General features: G+C 34.3%; 1 protein-coding gene across 2 annotated transcripts in view; it reads left to right on the forward strand.

Moving 5' to 3' along the window:
- The first annotated feature begins 1,114 nt into the window (after positions 1 to 1,114).
- Positions 1,115 to 16,887, forward strand: part of LOC118189879 (organic cation transporter protein-like) — a 199,943-nt gene continuing 184,170 nt past the window's right edge. For both annotated transcript variants that reach the window (XM_085818152.1, XM_085818153.1), the window contains exon 1: positions 1,115 to 1,714. The gene's annotated coding sequence lies outside the window, so the exon portion shown is untranslated. The remainder of the gene's footprint in view (positions 1,715 to 16,887) is intronic.

The raw sequence follows: 16,887 nt of genomic DNA on the forward strand, positions 1-16,887 counted from the left end.
ACAATCTTGTATTTAGAAAGCCCTTTCGCAAGATCACTTTACTAAAACATACGTCGCTGAATACTGGTAGTTCGGTCCGAGGTTCGAATCTCGCGAACGGGCTGGCTGCATGGGCGTTTTCGTGGTTTTCCCCATGTGTAACGTGTATACGAGCCAGTTTTCCTTAGAAAGTCCTCCACGAAGGCATCCCTCCCTTTAGAAGAAGTCCAACCTCTCTTTGGTGTAGCCTCTGGCAAACATTATTCCTTGTAATATGGACAAGACAGCAACAACTAAAACATACACATAAAAAGGTAATATTGCCTATAGATAAATATTCTTATGTGCTATGCTGTGTTTCAAATAAATGCAAATAAAGATAAATATAAAAAATTGTACGTACATATGGAGAAAAAGACGAAAACAGATTTTCAGATAGAATCAGTTTGATAATATATCCCGAAAATTAAATAATGCCTTATTTCAGCAAATTTGTTTTACAGACTTACCGCAGTTTTTATTATAATCAAACCATATCTGCAATATTTATGATTTTAGTTTGAATTTTATACACATAATGCAAATTCATTCAAATGCAGATTATTCTCGTATCGACAAGTCATAATACTTATTTTTAATTTATATTTTTATATCTATAATTTATTAGTCTACTCAGGTTAGAATATTTATTTTTCACTGTCGTAGCTGTAAGAAATTCTCGAAAAATACCGAATACATCTGTAGCTTTCTCTTATTCGTTTGGTATGCAGCCTTCATATTCTAAGTATTTCTTATTTCACCTAAAATTCTTTTAAATTTGGCTGTCATCTGTGCTTATATGCATCTGTTCCAATTTTTATTCTTTGACAAAGTGGAATTTGAACTCTGTGCTATTGTGTTGGTTAAGGAACAGATGTTCTGGTCAGTACAGTTACGCCCTTGTAGAGAGCTAGAAACAAAAGAGCTTGCTTGCTGTCATTCGTTTTACATTTCCGTATTATATTATTTGATAAGTGATTCAGAAATATGCAAGGCAGACGAATATTTTGTAGGGAAATATAGCTGAAATATCAGCAGTTAAATTAAATGCTCTGGTAAAAGGAAGGGAAGTGTATCTAGTGACAAAGGAAATGATACCGTGGAGTGAAGCGATCTGTTTTCATAACGTTCTGAAACCACGTAATTTAATATTTCCCGTTTCAGTTTAATGTATCATGAAGCACATCAAGCATGAGACTACAGGCCAACTCGAAATTCAATGACAACCCCTAAAGCAGCAAGAGCTCGAAAAGACTCGTGAACTGCGACACACTTTACGTCGGGTCAAAGAGGATGTGGCCGAACTCAGGAATCAGGTTGTGAAGCCTTTCCCTTTTTGCTGCCAATTTTACGTTTGTGCTAATTGTCTTCCATTGAAGCGGAAGGGGAAAAAAAACCATAGCTGCGTGAAAAAAGAAATTCCTACTTCATTTCACGTTTCCCACAGCTAATTACTTTTATACGATTTGCGATTACAAAAGAATTAATTTGACCAATTCATAACTGTGTCAAAACTATGAGTTACCCATTACAGTCCCATGCAGCTAACACGCGGCGATTACATGTGGAGATATCTAAGGCTGTGACCGTCAAAACCTAGAGAAGCACCATTGATACAAAATTTCTAAAAATACTTTGATAGCTTTAATCATTCGAGGAGCAAATTGCAGCGGTGTGATAAATTCTTAAAAGACTGGTAAGTAAAATTCCTTCCATGTCATTAATTTAGATCCGATAGCAAATTTAATAAATCTTAGCATTATTATGTGTCACAAAAGTCAAGATTTACTATAATATTTCCGCTCATTATGTAATTCACACATGTGCATGTTTGCCATAAAATTAAAAAAAGTAAGTATGTATCTCATTATTTAACACATTTAACAAGTGCCGTCATGTTTAAACTTAGTCTTCATACGAAGCTGAATTATGGTATCATGATGATTTTGAAATTTTTAAAAGCAAAAATTTTTTAGTTTTTTATGAAGCATATTATAGCAATTTTTATTTTGCAAAAATTTTTTAGTTTTTTATGAAGCATATTATAACATTTTTTTTTCACATAAATCGTAATTCTTTTAGATTTTAAAGTCACTGACGAAGATTATGCGAATTGTAAAAGAAAGTACATGGTTTTGTTAAGTTGTTTTTAGTTTATTCATATCTTTATTACTGTCTACTGAGGTTAACCTCTCATTACAATAAGCGTTGTGACTCCTGCTGATAAGAGTATATGATATTCATTTTTGATATAGCTATCACTCGTTCTTGCGTCCTTTTCCTTTCAGACCCATTATTTACCGTATATACCCGCGTATAAGTCGAGATATTTTGGACAAAAAAAAGACTTCAAAGTGGGGGGTCGACTTATACACGGGGCCATAAAAAATTAAAAGAATCGGAAGTTCAAAAATTTCTTTATATAATGCAGTTGTTTTCTTCCCGCACTCAAATTGGACGAATTATCAAATAAGTCACTTACTTGAAGTAATTTCATGACTTAAATTATGTGACGAACTAATCACAGAGCTTTCAAAAAACCTTCTCTTTTAGTATACGATTCTTTTCATGGACACTTTTCTGAAGAAGTGACAAAAGTGACAAAACACCTAAAAATGACTGTGGCCGTAATTCCGGGAGGATTGACATCCGTTATTCAACCCCTAGATGTCTGCCTCAATAAGCCCTTCAAAGTAAATGTTAGAAAATATTGGGCAGAGTGGATTAGTTCCGGTCGACCAACATTTACAAAGGGAGGCAACATTAAAAAGCCCGATATTACATTAATTGCTCAGTGGGTTAAAGATGCTTGGAACGAAATACCCTCTGAAATGATTATCAAATCATTTAAAAAATGTTGTATTAGCAACGAACTAGACGGCACGGAAGATGATGCTGTTTTTGAAAGTGAAAATGACGACGAAGGCTCTAGTAGTGATTGTAACAATACAGAGTTCGAGACTGAAAATATGTATGATGACGAGCCAATGACGACAGAAGAGTTCTATGAAATGTTTGGCGAATCTGACCATGAATCGGACGTTGAAGGATTTTGATTTTGTTTATTTACCAAGGTATTTTTTATCGTATATTTACTTTTTTTTTTCCCTCAGATGATTTTGAATAAATGTAGTATTTAAAAAATTTTTTTCGAAGTTTCTCGATCGATTTCGGAAGAGGGGGGTCGACTTATACGCGGGTTTCTTATTTTCTACGAATTTTTTATGTCGAAGTGGGCGGGGGGGTCGACTTATACGCGGTATCGACGTATACGCGGGTAAATACAGTAGTTAAAAAGAGCATAAACTAATTTCATGGAATCCTTAATACGAGTTAAACAAAATATCTGCAAAGAAACATAGTTTTAATGAAAAGAATTATATGGTAAAAAATGATGTTTTTTAGCTGTCATAACATTCTTGGTCATTGGTGACTAAAAATAAATTCTTTTATGTGTATTATTTAATAAAAAATAATATTAAAGAAGTTTTTAAGTTAATTTAAGCACTTATTAGTATTATATATGTATAAACTGATTTGTTTAATATTTTCATTTTTTATCCAAAGACTACTTTAAAAATTAAATTTAATAATGATAAACGTTTATGCTGTATTATTTAATGTGATTTATGAGTAACCTGACATTTAAACTAAGAAATTAGTAATATTTTTCATATAATATAAATAACCAGTAACATAGTAACTCAGAAGGTATAGTGGCTAGGGAAGCCTACTACGGTACCAAAGGGCCTGGGTTCGAATCACGGAGAAGACATTGTAGAGACATTAGGTATTGTTTGGAACCAGGAGAATTGAAAAATTAGCAAACGCCTTCTCCGGGAATCGAACCACGGACCTCTGGAATACCGGCCCAGCGTGCAGAACCACTACACCACGAAGGACGCTTGGAAATCGGGAGAAATACCTTATATACTCCCCTTTTTAAAGGGCGACTAGGGTTTTAGGGGACCTAGTCGCCAAATCCTGGGTGTGAAGAATCATCATCCACAACCCTTTTAGTTCTGGCGCCACTGTAGAGACATTAGGTGTTTTTTTGAAAGCAGACAAGATGAAAATTAGCAAACGCCTTCGCCGGAAATCGAACCACGGACCTCTGGAATACCGGCCCAGCGTGCAGAACCACTACACCACGAAGGACGCTTGGAAATCGGGAGAAATACCTTATAACATGGCCGTTTGTAAGTGTATAGTAATAGTGTCGATGAGGAATGGCGGCACTCTAAATATGCGCCGAGCCAAAAGTCCTCTCGTGTGGATTTGTGGAAGGGGGAGAGGGGTGGAAGATTCATTATCTCCCCGGGTGCTCTCCCTCAAAATTGGATAGTAAAAGAAGAAATTCAACCTCTCTTTGGAGTAGGCTCTGGACAAGACAACAACAATAACATCAATGTGCACCCAATCTACAGAACCAACTATAGTCAAGTCGCTATTAACAAGGATGAATTAACCGGGTTGTTGATTAACCGGAACTTGTTTAAAAATGTTAGGTTTCTTTGCGACGAAACGATGGAATAATCACTGTAAAAGAATCAGAATAAGACACAATTTCCACTGAAAATAAAAAAGAGATGAAAAAATCCATGGGACTACAGCTGTAATAGCAGATGTTCTCACAATATTTAGGAATTCTATATTATATCCGAAATACCCCTTAATTCGGAAAATATAAAAATTGTTGAATCATCCGTCAGAATAAATTACTAAAACGTAAAAATATACTAAATGTGCAAATATACTCAGTGTACAGATATAACGCTTTTATTTCTTATTGACTTCCATCGGAATATAGTATAAACAAAAGTATTCGTTCTGTTTTCTGTGTGTTCTCTTGAATGCCTGTTGAAAGTAAGATAAACATGTTCTTCAAATAAAAGTGCATAAAAATATGAGTAAATCGTGAGTAATATTTTTGTGGATGTCCACCGAAAACCGGCAGAAACATCGAGAAAAAAAACAATGCAAGGCGAAAACATCGTCGTACAAAAACATCGTGGGAGAAAAGAGAGCAAGGAGATTGCATCGTAGCTCTAAAATATCGCAGTGTAAAGAATCTTTGTCGAAAATAAAACGGTTCAAAAACATCGCCGTAGAAAATATCGTGCTAAAAATAAAGCACCTACACTGACTACCAATATGTATTTGGACACCTATGCAAGTGACGATATCTGCGGTCCTAAGGTACGTCACGGACTCCGTCGGTATATATCGTGTAGGAAACAGCATCTGCTTTAGTCGCATGCAAGATGCCTCGCAGTTCGGAGCTCTCTGATTTCGAGAAAGGTATAATTATCGGGTATCACAAATGTGGCCGATCCTTAAGGGACATATCTAGCGATCTGAAGTACCCAAAATCGACAGTGGCCTATGTGATTAAGAAGTGGAAGGTGAGCGGTGATTGTCGGAATGTGCCCCGAGTCGGCTCGGTTAATGTGGTGCAAAGCACATCGAAATTGGACCATAGATCAGTGGAAACGGGTTCTTTGGAGTGACGAATCAAGGTTCACCCTTTACCGTTCGGATGGCAGGGTCTGGGTCTGGCTTCTACCTGGAGAACGTCTCCTGCCAGAATGCATTGTGCCAACAGTCAAGTTCGGCAGGGGTGGAATTATAGTCTGGGGGTGCTTCTCCTGGTATGGGCTGGGACCCTTGGTGCCCATTTATGGTAAGCTCAACTCCGATGCCTACTGCACTATTTTGGATGACAATGTGCTTCGGCAGTTTTACGGGTTGGACCCCTGTTACTTTCAGGACGACAATGCCAGTTGTCATGTTTCGACGTTAACCAAGGCTTGGTATGGTGCCAATGGAGTTCATCGAATGGGCTGGCCTGCCCAGAGTCCAGATTTAAAATTCCTTGCCCAGAGTCCAGAACCCTATCGAGAACCTCTGGGACGAGTTGCATCGCCGAATTCAGGGGTGCACTACCCGTGCAAAATCGGTGAAGGAACTTCTATGTCTTCTCCAAGCCGAGTGGAAGACAATACCACTCACTAGCTGTCATACAAAGACTTGTGGAAAGTATGCCCCGGAGGGTCCACGCTGTATTTACCTCTCGTAAAGGCTCTACCAACTATTGATTTTGAATAAAGTTAGTTTTTCTTTTCTATCACAGGTGTCCAAATACTTATTGGTAGTCAGTGTATAAATCACCGCATGAAGATAACATGACAGACATACATTTTTCAGGCTTTAAAAGTTATAAATGTATATTTATAATGATTTGTAAGCTCTAGAAGGAGCGAGGAATATTTTTATCTATATATGTTAGATTTTTGAGAAAACTAATAGAATTTTGCTAAAAGCTAAGAAGAAAATTTAAGCATCCGAAAACTGAAAATTAGTAGAAACTTCATGTTATGACCACTACCACTACACCACGAACAGTTAAACAGTTAATTCCTTTAACAGTTATAACAGTTAAAGGAATTTTAAACTTATGTAGTTAAATATTAAAGATCATTATTGTATTTATCTCTTTTATAAAGCTGTATTGGTAGTTTTTCAAAAAAATTATAGTCTAAAAAAATTAGAAAATGAAGGATGAGTAACTGCATGAGGTTCCTACATTAAAATTGTTTAATTAATTATTAAATCGTAAAATAATTTTCTTTCAGTTTGTTTTTCTGATATTTTTTAGGCTATATTTTTCAAGAAAAACTCCAATATATCTTTATAAAAGAGGTTAACAAAATAATGACCTTTAATGGTTAACTGCATAAGTTTAAAATTCTATTAATTGTTATGCAGAGCATTAATTTTCTTTTCATTTTCAGTTATTGAATGCTTAAGTTTCCTTCTTGCTTTTCTTAGCAAAAATTTATTAATTAACTAAAAAATGTGAAATATGTAGGTAAATTACTGATCATTCTTCTAAAGCGTAAAAATCATTCTGGAAATATAAATTTACAGTTTTTAAAGTCTGAAATCAGACGTGTGCGATGTTATTGTCATACGATGATTTGTAGGTGCTTTATTTTTCACTGCATTGTTTTCTACGATAATGTTTTTGAGCAGCTTTGTTTTCGATGACGATGTTTTATACCACGATGTTTTCTTCGCTTTCTTTTCTTCCAAGTTTTATACAACGCGGGTTTCGCCCTGCGTTGTTTTCGCGACGATGTTTTTTCTTCCGCGATGTGTTCGCTTACAACAGCTTTTATATTGGTTATAATTTAGGTTACAATATTTCAGTTTTGTTTGTAACTACTGTGGTATTACATAAATGTGATTTTCGGTTAATGTTGGGCATCGTAATCGGTATCATTCCGGTTAATCGAGAGTCTACTGTATACTCAACTTGTCGCTAAGCAGTTACAGTTGGTTGGTTATAGGTCATAAGATTCGAGCATAAGGTGATAAGAGAAGATATAATGTTAAAGAACAGGAACCGCTTGAAATTTATATTTCCTCCAGGTTCAGTTAAACTGCATTTGGTTAGTACTATTTTCTGATTAAAAAACAGTGGATTTTTAAATCAAAATTGTCAAATAGAATTTAGTTGCATGAATCAAACGCCGTCATTCTTATGTGCGTTATTTATGTGTTAGTGTTTTTATTATAACTTAGCGTTATATATTTATATTCCTGTACAGATAATATGAACAATCTGATATATTTTTTATTCACATATGACGGAGAATGTTGTGGTAGCTGAAACAATTGTTTTTTAATTTGTAATGTTTTTTAATAAGAACTTGTACCTAAAAAGTTTCATGGCTATATATTTATTTATCCTTTTTACTTCCTTGTACGAAGTAAAAAGGAAGTATTGTAATCACGAAAAGTTTCAGGCAGCATTTCAACGAAAATATCTATTTTGGCCGCTATCGATTGCAATTTAACAATGTTTTTGCGTGATATTTGTACGTAAGGACAGAATAAAAGACTCTTTTCCTGCAAAAAAATTATAAAACTGCTTTAAAATTATTTTTGAAGAGAATTTTTTGTGGCGTCTGTACGAACGTATGTACGTACGAACGTATCTCGCATAACTCAAATACGAGTAGCCTCAGAACGTTGAAATTTTGTATATAGAACTGCTATAACATGTAGATGTGCACCTCGTATTTTGGTTGCAATCGGCCGCACCAAACGTATATAAATATATTTATATATATATCCACTCTGTTACCCGGCTCAGTGATCTCAGTTTCTTTACTCGTATATGTTTGTAAATTGTACATTTTTTGCTTTAAAAATGATTGAATTATGTTGTTCTAATCTTCCGGTTAAGGTTTTTATGCCTTTAGTAAATTTGTATGCAATATTTTTAGAATTATCAAAAATTTTAAAGTTGTTTAAGTGCCGCTAAGCCTATCAATTTTTTTGATGGCAGCCATTTCTTGTTTACATTTGAAACAGCAGAATAGTGGATTTTTCGCCAATCTAGAGAAACGTAGCTTAGCAACAACAAAGATAACGCTTTTAGTTATTATTGCGAATTAAATCATGCTTAATCCTTTCTGGAATTTTTTCGAGGAAATAAGTGTGTAAGATTTACTTCGTAATTTTTAATACAGATATTTTGAGTTTTTATGTATTTTTGCCTTGTCGCGAAGTGAGAACTGAATTAATTGAATGAGAAATATTCAATTGTCTGTGAAAAACTGTTTCGTTTTTGTTTTGTTTGCTTAAGTTTTTTATACATTATTCTAGCTTTATTATAGTATTTGAATAGAACATGTGGCAACGATTAGATGATTCTATTCTTTAAATGATATAAATTTTGTGCATTCTGAGTTATAATATGAACAAATATAATACTGTTAAGGGAACCTAGCGCCAGAGTGTCGCTATGGTAAACAAATAGAGTGAATTTTAAAGAATGCATTCATTCTATTGTGGTTTATGCACTGTCAGCGAAGTAGATTTAATTCAATACAACAAGTTTAAACGGAATGCAAGAAAAAATGTGTATAATTTAATGTTCCGTACGAGGAAGTCATGTGGTGTACATATCAGATTTTTTCAGTTATTGTAATTTTGTAATAATTTTTTTGCTTGGTAAACATTTTTACCCAATTATTTAGTTCGACTATGAATTTCTTAATATTGAAATATGTTTAAATATCATATTTCATTATTTGATTATTTTTCCCAATATTTATTTCATTTTATGTGTACCAAAGTACCTGCATTGCATTTTCCTTATTAATTACTCACTGAAGTACAGAGGAGCATCAAAAGAGATAAACCTCAGATCAAAATTGAGAAACATTGCAATATACATAATTTCATATAGTTTAATTGTATATACGTGTGCCAAATTGCAAGAAAATTATCCTCGCAAAAGCGAGTCAGAAATTGATTTCAGCATAAGACCATCGTAATTAACACAGGAAGAAAATCTATAAAAAAAATGCCGTGTTTTTATATTTTGAAATCTTGTTCAATTTCATTTCATTTGGTCTTTCACCTTACACGCTTTGACATTGGTTGGCATACATATATTGCTAGCATCCTCTAATAATGTAATTGCAGGTATATTTGCATGTGCTTGCGGAGGATGGATCAGCTCATTTTAATTTCTGCTTACTTTGACCTTTTCATAGAAACCGGGAGGATATTATTGGGGATTATTGGGGGGGGAGGGGCTTGTCATTGCATGAACCTGGAATCGGAATCAACTTATATTGGATGAAATGTTATACTGCCATCTCAAATACGTATGTGCGCAAAATTTCAAGAAAATCGCCTCTGTAGAAGGGGATTACAAGATTTTATGAAGACAAATTCAAACAATGAAATTAATAATAATATCTAAATAAAAATCATACAAAGATAAGCGAAGTTATTTTTTTTTTTTTACATTTAAGGAGTTTTCTCTTATCTCTTTCAACAAAATACTAATATAATTTTCATTGGTTAAAATTCAGAATCAGTTTTCAAAAATTAAGAAGTAATACTTTGCTAATAAGAAATTAAATGTGAAATATTGTTTCTTGTCAGCTGGTAATTTCAAATTTAAATCTGCTTCCTTTTTACAATTATGTAAAGTTGGATATATTATTTCAGGGAAAAAAAAAGGTTTAGCTATTTTTATTTTAACTTTTATTTAAATAATTGAACATTATTTATCTGCCATAGTGTTGTAAGAATCGTGGCTAGAACGTCGTGCGGCTGTACCACAGGTCCGGGGTTCGATCCCCGGGCTGGAAAATGTTGACTCAGCCTTTCATTCCTTGAGTGGGTTGATAAAATGAGTACCAAGTTCGCTTGCGGACTAAAAACCGGGGGTCTTGCGACAAACTGACCACTTGTCCAGGGCATATGCTGACGCACCCCGGGGCCCAAGATCAAGAAAGCAGATTTCGGGGCACTGAAGAAAATCGCTCTGTAGAAGGGTTGGGTCACTGTTGCTCTGTTGGGTCACTGAGTTTAGTGAGTGAGTGAGTGAGCGCCACCAAGGAAGACCACTGACCTGGCCTTAGCCTAACAGTGTGATATCTTCCTGGCAGAAACCATCTACTCTCTATTCTACCCTGCTCCGGGAACGCAGCCGAACAGACGGCTAAGAGCCTCATAAAGTCTACATATAAGCTTGAATGTTGTTGTACGGGAAAAGAGTATCCTGTTAGGAACTACTTAAAATTAAGCAAAGAAGCAATCAAAAGACTGTTAAGAATCCCTGTTAGAATGGACAGAAACTTGTGTTAGATAAAGTAAAGATAGGAGGACTCTGCCTGAAAAATTAACTACTGTGGATCTTCTGGACTTGCTAAATGTCTACATGCGGGTGCTAATCCTGACACAACTGTCATATATTTATGGGGGTTTTGTAAAATCGTTGGTCCTGCATGGAAGAAGAAGAAGAAGGTTAGGGCATTCCCCGTATCGAGAACTCAATCTCATTCCGGGTCCACTCCCCCTTTGGGCACGTCGTGGTGGTTCAACCTCCACTATTACCCTCCAGGAGAGCAGCGCACCACCTGGGGAAGTACCCCAGGCAGCACCGGTCGTCTAATGCTCCTACCAGTCGCTTGGGCGAGCCCGTCGCAGCGGGACATTACCCAGCGATCCCGGCGGGGACCCCCGGGTTACTAGAACCACGCCGCGCTAGGACGTGCCAGACTCCGGGGTCGGCCAATAAGTGACCTTTCCCAGAGCCTTCAGAACCACCAAGTTCATAAATTTTATACCCCCGTGGCCGAGACTGCCTAGGTACAGATCCTAGCCAGTAGCTTCGCAGAATTCTCTACGTCGACCCCCGGGGGGGGTCCTGCATGGAGGAAAGATGTAACCTATTAAATTATTGCACATAGTAAGCTTAAAAAAAAGAGAGAGATTAAAAAATGATTAAACAAAATCCTAGCTCCCAAACATAATTTAACGCAGATTACTTTCCATGTGCCTTACTCTTATGTAAGAACATTTAAAAGATTGTGTACCTGTTATCACTAAAATAAAAAATTCCTGCATAATTTAGTTCTTTGCCCATACTTAAACTGTAGTTGTTTTACAAATTGAACCATTCACCTGCATTTTCTTTCGTAGTACTTGCAGACAGAATAATACATACATAAGTACAAAACTGAACATTAAAGTGAAAAACTAACATGATACTGAGTACGGAAATACAGAAAGCTGATCCCTAATGCCTGCATACATAACACTTAAAAATGCATACGTAATACATGAAAACTAAAACTAAAACTGATAAACATAATACATAAAACTGATCATTAAGTAATGCTATGTAGTCTAAATCCTAGCCAAGTACGAACTGACCTTCATCGTACACGCAGAGAAGGAATAAATACAGACTTGAGTACTTTAAAGTGAACATAAACAGAAAAGTACAGCACCATACTCAGTAAAACTAATATCTGATTCCAAACACTTGAACACATAATGCTGATACATAATTACAAAGAGAACCTTACCTACATTAATTCCATAGTTACTTTTATCACCTTAGAACATGCACATAATTTATAAAAAACATAATTAAGCACGTAATGCTGATCACTAGGGAAGAGATTCAAACATGCAATTGATCACATAAATACAGATGTCTGTTCCCTAAAATTTACATAAAAAGTTGAATATTTATTAAAATTAAGTAGACAAAAATGCCATACCAATCACTGAGTTTAGTGTTGCAAGAATCGATATTCTTTGGAAATGTATAAAATAATATATTTCAAACTGATCTCTAATTATTTCAAATCATATGGAATGTAGTTAATTTCTCCTTCAGAATGGAAATTTTGTGAAAATTTGTAAATCGTTGTGCATGATTTAAAACCAATTTTCAGAAAAAAAAAAAAAAAAAAAAATCAAAGGGAAATAGTTGCATTTCAACAAAATATAACAAGCGCATAAAATAACGGAATTTTTTCTCTCCGAAAAACAGCGCATTATTCTTTTTTGATTAATATAATCAGAAGATCCGAATTTATTTTTCGGTAAAAATAGGACATTAATAAAATAATTTTATCACGAATCAACTCAAGATTTAGCGAGCAAAAAGTATTGAGTCTCTAATCCGCAAAGACTAATTTATTGGTGCAAAAAACAGTCAGCTACATAACTCATGATAACTGTCACCAAATATCGCTATCGAAGTGATATATTTAATAACCTACTGAGCTAATTTACCGCATCCTGAGCTGATAGACTGCTATTATTTTAACATCTTACCACGCAGGTAACTTGTCTGCAGCAAAGATTAATTTATTCTGTAATATATGTCCAATGCAGAGACGAGAAACTTCAGAATGATATCATCTTGAAATACTACAGTTCTGAAATACTATACTTCAAGATACTACCATCTAAATTTTAATCAGCTACCTTAACACTGAGGCCAACCACCTAACTACTAAGAATGAGGGTTCAGATATATATAAAAGCATGATTTCATGCTATTATCGTGCGAAGAAATCAACCATTTGCTAACGTAGGGAAAATTCAAGACGACGTTTGAAATTATACTCTGTAGTGACTAAAGTTTTAATTTACTGTTACTGTGAATTTGTACATTCAAAGAGAAATTAGTTGCTCTGTTTGTAGAACTTATTAGGTATTTCTCCCACCTTCTTGGCGTGCCTTCGTGGTGTGGTGGCCTGCACACTGGGCGCCTATACCAGAGGTCCGTGGTACGATTCCTGGCGAAAGCGTTGCATATTTCTCATCTTGACTGCTTCCAAAAGAATCCTAATGTCTCTACGGGGGCGCCCGAAATAAAAGGGTGTTAGATGATGATTCTCCTCACCCAGGATTTGGCGATTGGGTCCCCTAAAAGACCCCAATCGCCCTTTAAAAGGGGAAGTATATAAGTTATTTCTTCCACCTTCTTGGCGTGCGTTCGTGGTGTGGTGGTCTGCACACTAGGCCGGTATTCCAGAGGTCCGCTGTTCGATTCCCGGCAAAGGCGTTGCATATTTTTCATCTTGCCTGCTTCCAAAAAAATCCTAATGTCTCTACAAACTTATTGAACTTTCTGGAATGAGATAAGTGAAATTCAACTGTGTCCTAACCAGAAATGAATCCTGATTCTTTCTGTTACTAGTTGGATATATTGATTTCAACAGCACAAAAGGCAAGCGCGGGAGAAGAGTTATTGTCTACCACGTATTTCCAAATCGGGCCTGACCAAATCGGAGACCCATTAAAAATGGGAACCAAAATAGAGAGAGAGGGGGCTCTTTTTAGAAAATACTAATCATTTTCGGAGGGAGAAATGGAAAAAATTAATGGAAAAATTTACGCATTTATTCCATATTCTATAATTTCAAAATTAATTATGGAACTAATTTCAAATAACCTTCCCGTATAGTTAGTCCTACGGTGATTAAAAATATAAAGCGTATACCTGAATTATAAAATTCGGTTAACAGCAAAAAAAAAAAAAAAAAAAAAAAAAAAAAAAAAAAAAAAAATTAACCTAACAGCAGAAAATACAGAATTAATAGATGCAGTTTATGGCATATCCAACTGGTAATTTTTATTTAAACATTTTCATCAACCTATATTGTAGTTAATGAAAAATGTTTCTGTAATTATATATCATTCAAAACAGTTACATGAACTCAGCCTATCACTGGATTTTCTACTTATTATTGTTATCTTTTTCCTCCATGAAATATGAAAATTTAAAGGAATAGTAAAATTATAACTACAGCTGAATTAACAGGTAAGTGGTTATATTCCAAATTAGTAAATTTGTTGTGGTATATTAAAACAGGGAACTAAAGCAGCTAAGCTGAAAGTGAATGTAAAGGTATTCATTTTTTTGTGAAACATTTTCTTAAATAAATGCACTCCGATATATTTTTTCTTTTCGTAATAAACACATTTTATTCCATTGCTGTAAATGACCATATAGGGTATTTTCTCCCTTCTTTCTGCATGTCTTCGGGGTGTAATGGTAGCACACTCGGCGAGTATTCGAGAGGTTCAGGTTCGAGTCCCGGTGAGGGCATTGTGCTAATTTTTCATGTCTCCTGCTTAAAAAAAAAAAAAAAAAAAAAAAAAAAAAAAAAAAAAAAAAAAAAAAAGAGGCTAATGACTCTACGAGCAAAAATATTTTTTACTAATTTCGTTTATAATTTAACACATATATTTTGATTTCTCCATTTCTCCTACTAAAACTGCTTTGAAAAAAGAGGCAAATTTTTATCATTCCACACAACTGGAATATGGTTCTTCATGTCGCATTTTCTGCTTTCTTTTCTTAGTTTTTCTTTTCTGGGAAACAATGCATATTTTTTAATTTTGTAATATGAAGAGGAATTGACATATTTCATTTGTATTCTTATCTAGCTTCTTTAACCCACATCTTTGATATACTCATCCACCAATAAATAGCATTCATGCTCTCTGATTGGGGAATTTGGTTTGAAGCCGTTACGGAATTTTATTTTGATATCTGATCTCATTGCCTGAATCAATTGCTTATGAATCACAGCTTGCAGCTTAAATGCCGTTGCTTGAATTTTATTTTGCAATATTATAAACTTGTTGAATATTTAGCGCAAGAGGTTAAATTTATTTTGCCAATAGTCTGCTAAATTTAGGTGGAAAAAATTTTCCAAGACATTTATGAATTCGTTTTCATCTTTTTAGTTTAAATGGTAAGGAAAACAAAGTTTCCTAAGAATCAGGATGTAAAACTAAATAAGAAATTTAATATAATTTGCGGTTACAGTAAACTGAACTTGTTTAGACCCAAGAACACGGGGCGTGAATCCTTCTTCAATGACAGTTGCTACTAATTTCTGATGCTAGGTCAACATCAGTGGTCTGAAGATATTGTCCTAAATTCAGCGCTAACACAAAGGGGATTTCCAACATTTAATCATTCAGTTGAAATTAGAAGTTCGACCGGATCTCAAGCATTCTTCTAACTGTTAACTCTAACTTAATTAAAACATTTGTTAGCTTGCTGATATCGATTATTCAAACTTATATCAGTAGCTTCAGAGTAAAGTTAGTATGTATTGCTTCATCGAAGTTTAAATTTTTTCTCATATTTATCGAATACTTTGAAATAAGAAACAAGTATCGTTATTTCACTGTACTTATAAACGGATATGTCATAATCAGAAGAATTTTCGTGTTTGTAGCTGTATCGAATGAATGTCTCATTCGAACTTATTTTTGCAATTTGTGCAATACTTATCTGTTTGCGCACTTTTATTGATTTATGCAAAGCAAGCTGATTCTAATGTTGATATCGTTCTTTCTTCGAAGCTAATCGCTGCAAATCTCAACATGAAAATTCAAAGAAAAAGAAAATGAAAATCAGAAACAAAATCTATAAACTTTTGCTATTCCAAAAACTGGTGTGTGATGCTGCGATTTTATACTTAACGACAGAGCAACATAAACCTCAGTCTAAAATCATTTCTTTTGGGATAATTTTCTTGAAATATGTAAAGAATGCCGAAATGGCTTTATATTTAATTGATATTTTTTTACCCTAGCCATTAAGCAAAATTAATTAATTCTATTTAATACTTTACAGTTGGAATACATAAGTCATTTCAAAACATGTGTATCCTAAATGTATTCCAACTTTACAGTTAGAATACATTTGGGAGGCGGGAAAAAATAAATAAATAAAATAAAATAAAATGAATAAATAAATACAAAAATAAATAAAAAATAAAGTAAATAAATAAATTAAAATAAATATAAAATAAAATGAAAATAAAGGGGAAGGGAAAAGAATGAAAAAAAATTCATATGTTTTTGACTTAAAAAATTTAAACTTTACTACGTATAAGCCGAATGAAACAGCCGAATGAACAGAGGAAATACGCTGTTCAGATTTAAGATCGATTGTATGCTAAGATTAGAGTAGCATATACTGTAGTATAGAAGTTAAGATGTAGTAAATGAAAGTACAAAGAAGTTGACTGATGATGCATTATTCTCCTCATAAATATATGTAATGATGGGGGAAAAAAAACCATCCTTAAATAGCTTTCAAAAACAAAATGTCCGCATAAGAGTATCAGTACCAACAATGTACTACTTTCAGTTGTAACTTCTACGAAATAGTTTAGTCCACATGAACAATGAATTTGATTTTAAGGTTTGTGTTAATTATGTCTTCTCCCACTGGAAAAAGGGCAACGTTTATACTTGTAAAATTAGCCGCAACTTTACCTGAACTTTCCCCTGGAAAGAAACCTTTTCATGACATTGATAATATGAGTCCTTCTCTGTGCTGTTTATAATCCTTTTCTGTTCTTAAAGAGAAGAAATTTGTTATCTTCCAAAGTAAAGTTGTATAATTTATGGTGAATATAACAAGTCGCTTAAGAAACGCGTGGCTTCTAAGGAAATAAACTAATTTGTACTTTCAATACATCATAGAGCTTCCGCTATAGTTCCCAG

The sequence above is a fragment of the Stegodyphus dumicola genome, chromosome 6 (genome assembly GCF_044657685.1).
Source record: "Stegodyphus dumicola isolate Sdum_Otavi_A_Nest chromosome 6, ASM4465768v1".
NCBI lineage: Eukaryota > Metazoa > Arthropoda > Arachnida > Araneae > Eresidae > Stegodyphus > Stegodyphus dumicola.